The sequence below is a fragment of the Meleagris gallopavo genome, chromosome 3 (assembly GCF_000146605.3).
Source record: "Meleagris gallopavo isolate NT-WF06-2002-E0010 breed Aviagen turkey brand Nicholas breeding stock chromosome 3, Turkey_5.1, whole genome shotgun sequence".
NCBI lineage: Eukaryota > Metazoa > Chordata > Aves > Galliformes > Phasianidae > Meleagris > Meleagris gallopavo.
In genome coordinates, this window is record NC_015013.2 from 15,862,359 (window position 1) to 15,870,860 (window position 8,502).

The 8,502-nt window shown below is 35.5% G+C and overlaps 1 long non-coding RNA gene across 1 annotated transcript; it reads right to left on the reverse strand.

Annotated features, from left to right (window-relative positions):
• Positions 1 to 297: 297 nt before the first annotated feature.
• LOC109366946 lies at positions 298 to 4,817 on the reverse strand. The gene is made up of 3 exons (XR_002113658.1): positions 4,792 to 4,817; positions 2,090 to 2,268; positions 298 to 1,294 (listed from the first exon to the last, which is right to left on the reverse strand). It is a non-coding gene; the product is annotated as an uncharacterized LOC109366946 (long non-coding RNA).
• Between the last annotated feature and the right edge of the window lie 3,685 nt (positions 4,818 to 8,502).

The following is an 8,502-nucleotide window of genomic DNA, read 5'->3' on the forward strand; positions in this document are numbered from 1 at the left end:
GACCAAATCAGCTTAAAGAGTAATAGACTAAAAGTGTCATGACACTATATTATGGCTATCTTTTAATAACTAGAAAGATAAAGTATGTTCTAAGGTATATACACTCACTTTTTTGCTCATGACAAATTCTGGATTTTTATCCTTTTTAATGGAACATAACATAGGATAAGTATGTTTGGATACCTTCATAAACCTCAGGTGATTATAAATCCTTTATCTACTATGAAGATAATGAGCATTAAAAGGACAAAAGAACAAGGAAGTCGAGATTAGTTAAATATGCTGCAGAGCTTAGCTTCCTTTCTATAACTGAATAACCTGAGTCCACTGGCTTTCCTACAGTTTGTTACCCATGAGTTAAATACTAGGATATTTGTTTAATGTGGTCAATCCACTAGAGGAGCTTCTTTTACTACAATTTTTTCATATTTATTTAGCCAAATGAACAATGATAGAGCCTGAATTCTGACTTTTTTCCCCTTCCCCACTCTTAAAGGGCTGCTAGACCATAACAGTTCAGAAGAAGGGTATATAAGTCAAATAAAATAATTTAATGGACACGAACTCACAAGAATTCCCTATTCTAGAAAACGTATTTAATCCCATCTAAATCTGCAGTGCTTCTTTCTTAAGCTGTGCATGTTTCTAGTCAATATGAAAACTTTCCAGTAGCAGGAGAAGCTAGAAGATGTGCATTGTATTAAAAATAAAAACCAATCAACAAACCAGAATTTGTGTTCCCTAAAAAAGACAAGCCATACAAGATGGTTAACATAAAAAACTAAAACCACCAAGAACAGCAATACATAGCCTGTAAGTGTTTTGGATTACCATTGGTTTAAGCTTCCAAAAAATCTTGAAAAATACTTCCAAAGCTAGATCGTTTCTATAACATAACAGTGCTCTCTAGAATTAAAACTACAGTACAATTCTAAAGTTCTGAAGTTTTAGAGTATTTAATATGAAAACTCTTCTATAATGCTGCCCCATATCTTCTGATGTCTTTTTCTAAAGTTAAAATTAGTATGCATAAGCAAACTACTGATATCTACCTTAATATGCATATACATGCCATCTTAATTTAATAGTAAATACTATAAAAATATTAGGCACCAAATTTTCCTGGTTAACAGCAGGTGAGAGCCCAGCAGTGACACTTCAGGTGTGCACTGTGTCTGTGATAGCAATCACTCCATGTTCCAACGCTTCATTGCACTTCATCTCTTTCATGCCTAGGATGACAAGCGTGGGTGGTTGGAAGTGCCAGCAGCTGAGGGGAGCCAGGTTGGCAGAGCTGCAATCAACAGCAAGGGGTCAAAGGACAGTGTTGTACAGTAAGAGAACAGCCACAGACAGACACAGGAGCCCACATCAGTCAGCATCAGAAGAATGAAGCATCACCATAGCAAGGTCCCACATGGTATGTGACAAGAACTAGCTGTCAACACTTGCAAAGTTCAGAAACCACATGCTAATTAAAATGACTAAGGAATGATTCACTATAATTAAGTTCTCCTTCTGATGCATAAAACTGGAAAAGGGAAAAAAAATAAAATGAACACCCATGCGGGCTCGATATCTTAACCATTGACATTTTTAGGAGTTTGTAAAGCAATGCAAAATTTGACACTCCCCTCTCACCCCCCATGTAATTTACATGGAGATTTATATGATCAGAGCTATTCTTTTGACATTATGTTCAAATTAGACTAGGTCTAGAAAAACATTTTATCAAAAAAAAAAGGCATCAGAAATGAAGACTCTGGCCAATCAAGTATATGAACGCAGAGAATGTGGCTGGAAACTAAGGGAAAATCCGAGGAGAAATACTTAAAAATGTTTTTAACATAAGAAGAAATGCAAATAAAATAAAAAGGACAGGCAACATTAATACCCTATTCATAAGCAGCAGGACAGTTAAACTCGGCTTTCAGCAGAACTACATGAAAGTGTCCTGCACTCCACTTCTGCCTGCATGTCAGTGCGCCACCCAAGCAGCATTCCCAGCACAGGCTTGTAGGTCAGCCTTTAAACACTGTCTCTGTAACAGTTACTTTGAAGACAGACATATGCACACAAACATACATACTACTTAACACATTTTGTAGGTTTGCCTGTAACCTGCTCCATTTCCATGATCTGGCTTGCAGTAGTCCCACAAACGACTGCTTTGGGGAAAAACTGTGGGATGATGAACTCTAACAGCTGCAGCAATGAATAGTTCCAAGTCAGAGGAGGGAGCAAAGTATTTCTCTTATCTAGATTTCTCTGTTAAAAAAAATACATATAACATATAACTCAATTTTGAGAACATATACTTATTATCACTTAACACTTTAAATCAGGTATACTAATGGGAAAACCTACTCTGCATACTGGCCACTGAATTTTAGCATCAGAGGTTGAAGATAGGATCAATTCTGAAATAACTTCAATTAAAGTAAGTATTACAAATAAATGCATGTTCAATCATTTGAAATGAAGTTTCAAACCCTGCACAGTTATCCTTTGAAGGAAAGACCAGATCGATGTTCAGACCATTTTACTTCTCTGCTGTAAGCTAAGGAAGATTCCCTGTGGAAAGTATCGTGTCGCAGCAGAGGGGGCTCTGGAAATCCTTCTGCAGCATAGGTATGATGGTTGCTGTTCTGTCAGATAGCTCCAAAAAGGCACTTAATTCACCAGATCAGCATAAAGAATGTGCTACAGTTTAGGCTTGTACGTAAGACCATCAGTGTTTTAATTTCCGTCTCCAAGCTGCAGACCTCAAAACACTGAAGTTAAAAGGGAACCAGATTCTATTAATTTTGATATATTTGAATCATTTCAACATAAAATAGGATATAAAGGCAATAAGAGGAGAGTAAACTTTGTTTAAAATGGCATCATCAACAAGATCTTCAACCATATTTATTTACATACCACACTGATCCTTATCACCAGCTCCAGCTGCTTTGACTTGTCTGTCAATCACAGGCAGACAGCATAGCTCAGCTCATTCCACACACCAGGTATAAGCATCCTAGCACTAGCTATGACCTGGATCTACAGCCATATCAAGAAGTGTGGACTAGAAGGAACAGAAATACAAGCTCACATATGACTAAAACAAACATTCCCAATTTCTTTGGATAAATTGTATATCCCCTGAAGTTTTTCAGCAACCTCAAATAAAAACATTATATTAAACAATGCTAGACATAATGCTGTATAATCAAGACAGAAACACTTTCAGTAACATTTTATATAGCAATACGTGAAATTTTTCTTTGAGTTTTGTTTTGCCATGTATACATTACTTTTAGAGTTTAATCTATTAAAGAACCATAAATGATCAACCTGTATCTTGGAGTATTTTAAATTGATCAAGCATTTTTATCCTTCATATGTGCTACCGTGAGCCTTTTATATGATTTACTGAGGCAATCCTTCTAGAAATAAGATACTCAACAAGTGAATATAATTATGTCACTTTCCTGAAAAGAACTTGTCTTACGCTAATGTTTACACAAAGAACCGCTGTTAAGTCACCTTCCTCAATTACAACAAAAATTATGTAAGATGTACAATGCATTTAAAAACTAGAAACAAAGCCTAGTTACCAGTTATGTGCTAGCATTTCCATTTATTAAGACCAAGCAAGAAAGAAAGAAGTGTAAAATAACGTAAGAAAGAAATGTTAAAGTGCTCTTTACTGATAGGAAATCCTCAACATAACCACTTTTCTTCTTAAGGTGAAGCAATTATACTTAGCTGTTTCCTAGCATGCTCATATCCTATATTTTTGATCTTTAAGCGTTGGAAGAGAGTGTGTGGGTTTTTTTCCCCGCACATAAGTGTATAGACTGCCTTTCATGATGTGCACCATTTTAAAATATAAAAGTAACCTTATAGCTTTTCCTGTTTATTTTCATTTAAATATGACATCAGAGTTTTGAGCATAGGCTCAGCTGTTTAACAAATTATGAATGCATAATAAATACAACATAGGTTTATGTTATACGTTTTTAGGTACTCAGGTGAAATATTTCCTTCTTTAACACAAATACATTTGTTAAGCAGTCAGTGTGTAAGCACAACTGTGTCTAATTTTTCTTATTTTCTTTGTGGCTATCTCTAATTACAATGCAAAATGCAAATAACTTATCATAAATCTCTTTCCATTCTGTCTTCGTCTTCAGAACTATATCCAGAGCACCTGTCTTTCATAATAAATGAAAATAAGCCACTCACTGTCACATATCCATCTCTTTAAAATTCTAAAAGGTACAGTGTTATTGTGTACTCAGTGAAATACCACCCTCTTCTCAGGAATCACACCCCTTTAAGGTTAATAAAACCCTTCCTGAAGGCAAACTAGATGTTTCAAATAAATACTAAAACCCTTTCTTTATAAGCATGTAATTGCCTCAGATTTTTCCTGTCAGTTTCTCACTCTCTCTCTTCTTTTGCAATTCAAGCTACATTGATTTACCTTCATAAATGTATTAACACTGGAAATACACAATAGCAGTTCTTTCCTTGATAGCCACTATTTCCTCTTAAAACAGATGCTAGGGCAGGAATGTTCTACCCCTTACTAGCAGAGTACACGTGGCCTAGCACAACTCACAATGCAGCCTGCACCCTGCTGCCATGTCATCATAGCAGCAGCTAAGGCCTGCCAAGCAGCCTGGCCCAACTGCTCAGCTCCACTGAACGTCAATGAACTATTAAACTCACCTGGGCTGAAACTAGGGCATGAGACACAGTGCAATACTGACTCAAATTATGGCAAATAATTTCACTTACTTTGATACACCAGACAAGCATAGCCCTGTGAACAAAAAAAAAATATGCAGTTGAGCTTTCTGTTTTGATAATCAATTTTGAGAAGACACTTCAAGTCTACCAATAAAATATATTTTTGTTGTTGTTTATTTACAACTCCATTTTCAGTTGATGTAAATACACTACTTCTGAATTTTCAGATAGGAATTATACAGCTGCAATTGAAAGTTTAATCATGACTTTTAATCAAACTTCTATAAGTCCTCTTACTAGAGAGAAATATTCCTCAATTCACAGTCATGCCTTGTTTGTGTTACACCTTTTGGTAATACGTATATTTGTAAACAACTATTTTGAAGGATGAAGTACAGACAGTAAAACTGCATAAAAAATATCTGCTGAACACCTCGAGAACTAAGAATTGCAAACACTGCCATCAAACCAGACTGATGCATTAGTTTCACAAAAGCAAGGACAAGCATCTAACTAGTTTTATGTTTTTTTCCTTTTGCTCTCTTCATATATGTTTTAACGTAAAGCATTAAAATTAAAATAAGTTTTGTTAATTTCTATACATTAACTATATATCTTATGAGGGCTTCTCTGAAAGTAATACTCCCTATTTGGAGTACAAAAGAAGGCAATAACAGTACTTGCAAGAGGGATACAAACTGTACAGAAAAGTAGCAGGTAAAAAAAAATAAATTAATTATCTCAGGCCTTCCAATGGTGAGTGACAGCTCAAAAAGAGTGCAATTACCATCCAGACAGAAGTGAAGCACACTTAACTGCTAACCCTTAAATGAGGGTGAGGAGGGGTGGATCCTGGCTCCACCCCTTCCAATCACTCAGGTGCATTGCTTCCACCTGAGTTCCCTGGGTTAGCCACCCTTTCTCACCTGGTGATCAGCCACTGGTTCAGGCTGTGACCTGGCAATTCCACCGGACTATGTAGATTACAGTTAGCAGATTAAGAAATTGAGCAATGTTATAAGAATGCCATCTTGATGCAATTATGACATTTGACTAGCCATAACACTGCATCCTTTGAATATAGAAAAACCTCAAGTCACCAAGTCCTTAAGCACATTTCTAGATGCCTTCCTACTTCTTGCCAGTTAAGTGTACAATGAAGTAGTTCACTAACTTCAGCTACAGATAGCAGATGGAAGTTTGCTAATAGCTAGAAGTCATTAATGAAACAATGTAATGTTTTCCAGAGATAAAGCTCTTTGGTTTTTTTTGTATGTTTGTTTGTCTACTTCATAAATTAGTCTGAGTTCTGCTTTTTCACAATACACAGTACACAGCAGTACGCTAGTTATCCACTGAACGAAAATATCTTGCATGGAATGCAGCAGGAAATAGCTTAAATAGTCATCCTTATTTTTATGGCATCTTTCATTATCTTTCAAAAGACAATTACCCTTCAAAATCTTGTTCCAGATCATTATGACTTTTACCAGACTTCTTCTGAAGACTCCAATATAATTCAAAGGGTATGTGCAAGACTGATTTTTCTCTGTATTAGAGGATGTAAGTCTAATATATCAGAGAAGTCATATATAAAATAATACAACTGAAAAGACAAAAGTTTTTAATCATCAGTATCAAAATATATTGATACAGTGAATCCACTAACAGCCTTTTTGAACAGAAGAAAAAGACTTTGAAGACATGGAAACAAATTAGTGATGCTTTTAGAGCTAAAACTTTTCTTTTCAATATGGCTTTTGCTTTGGATTCCTAACAAAACACTTTAATTTTTGTTTTGTTTTGTTTTGTTTTAAAGGAAAAATATTTATATAAGAAAAACATATAGCATACTTATAATTTCTTCACATTTTTTGGAGGCATCTCATTACCTGAAAAGAGTTTCTGATATGACAAAAGGTGACAGTAACTTGCCACGCAACATCTTTGTAAACATTTTTCAAGGTTGCTGATCTAATTTTCTCACAGCTCCTAAAACATCTGTCATAAGTGATTAAAAAGTGGAAGAATTCACAATGCCCTGTTTGAGAAAAAATAATTAAACATGTTGCAATAAAATGAGAATTATCTGAACTTGATGAGAGCTTCTTTGATGCTTAAAAAGTTAGGGTCATTTTTTTGTATTTTCCTTTTACATAGCTTTTCAATTTTCAACTATAAATTCTGATCCAATTGGAATAGAAATAAGAAATGTAATGATGAAGCATTACTATGGTAGCTCTGACCTCTGAGAAAGCAAGTCCCAGCAATTTCATTAGCCTCTATGTTCCTGTGAGTTTTAGATCCCACACAAAGTGATGTAGATAGTTTGGATAATCATTGTGTTATCACATTATATTTGAATGGAAATTCCAACCACTTTGAAGATTACTTTTCACAACGTGTGAAATGAGATAAAATATTTTTCATTCTGCAAGGCATATCAAAGTTAGAGTTTGTTTACATTGTGGTGTAAGCCAGGAGCAGCTCAGCACCAGACACCTGTTAGCTCACTCCCCATCAAGTGGGTAAGGGAGTAAACTGGAGACAAAATAGAACTTGTGGATTGAGATAAAAATTTTTTACTAAGACAGAAAAGGAAAAATGGAAGCAAAAATGCAATGATAAGAGTATATACATAACCACATTGCCATACTCGCCGCTTGATGACAAATGCACTGCTAACAATACAACTACCCATTGACCTACAGCCCAGTAGTACCTCAACATCTCACCACCAGCTTACTGACACCCAGAAAATCTCCCAGCAGCAGCCATCCCCAGCCATTACGTCCACAACATCATAGCCTTTAGTGTGGTGTCATGAATAATCCCTATTTTCATTCAGACACTATTCTGGCTCCTCCCTGTCCCACAGCCATCATGGTGATGTCTCTGCCTCACCCAGCAGCCTGGCCTAGCCCTGTGTTGGCTCCCGTTACTCAGCAACAATTAAAACATCAGTGTGCTATTAACACTATCTCATCTGAAACCATGGCTATTCAATATCAAAGTGGGTGAATATGCAAGGTTTTTTTATTATTCATGATTTTCTCTCCATTACATTACATTTTTTACATTTCAGAAACGATGTGCTGTAACTGCAAAAACAGCTTAGTGACCAAATCTGAGTTCAAATCTCAGGAGGAAAAGGATGTGGGATACCTGATCAATGCTGTTCTGAAAATTTGCACTGGCATTATGTTTCTGCACAACATATAAATATATGCAACCTTCTTTTCAATCAGGGTAGGTGTTTCTGTTTTATTTTGATTTAGTGTGGCTGTTTTTCTCAGATTTTCCTTCCTTTGGAAAGAAGAAAAAGAAAAAAAGAAATGAATTCTAATTCTCCTTCCTTCTCTAGAAAGTAGGAATTACAAAATCAAGCTTGCTTCTGTATTGACTCCCAGATTCTGTTTTTTTTAACATGCATAACTATTTCATTTTACAAGTGAATACAACAGTCTGTTCTTCAGAATATTTCTCACGTTCAGACCAAAATATTTTATTTCTATATATATTTACAGAGGAAGCAATCCAATCTGAACGGATGAGGTTTTGATGACCTCCATGTGTTGTTTGGAGTGAAATTCTGCAAGAAGCACTATATGGGTATTGGAACTTTCTAGAGCAGAATTGTAAGTAGTGTCAGTACCCTGGCTTAGAAGATCAATTCAACTGTACTGCTTTCAAGACCAGAAGGAGAAGGTGTGCTCAAAAAAACAAACTGATAATATTAAATTGAGAAAATAATTTCTT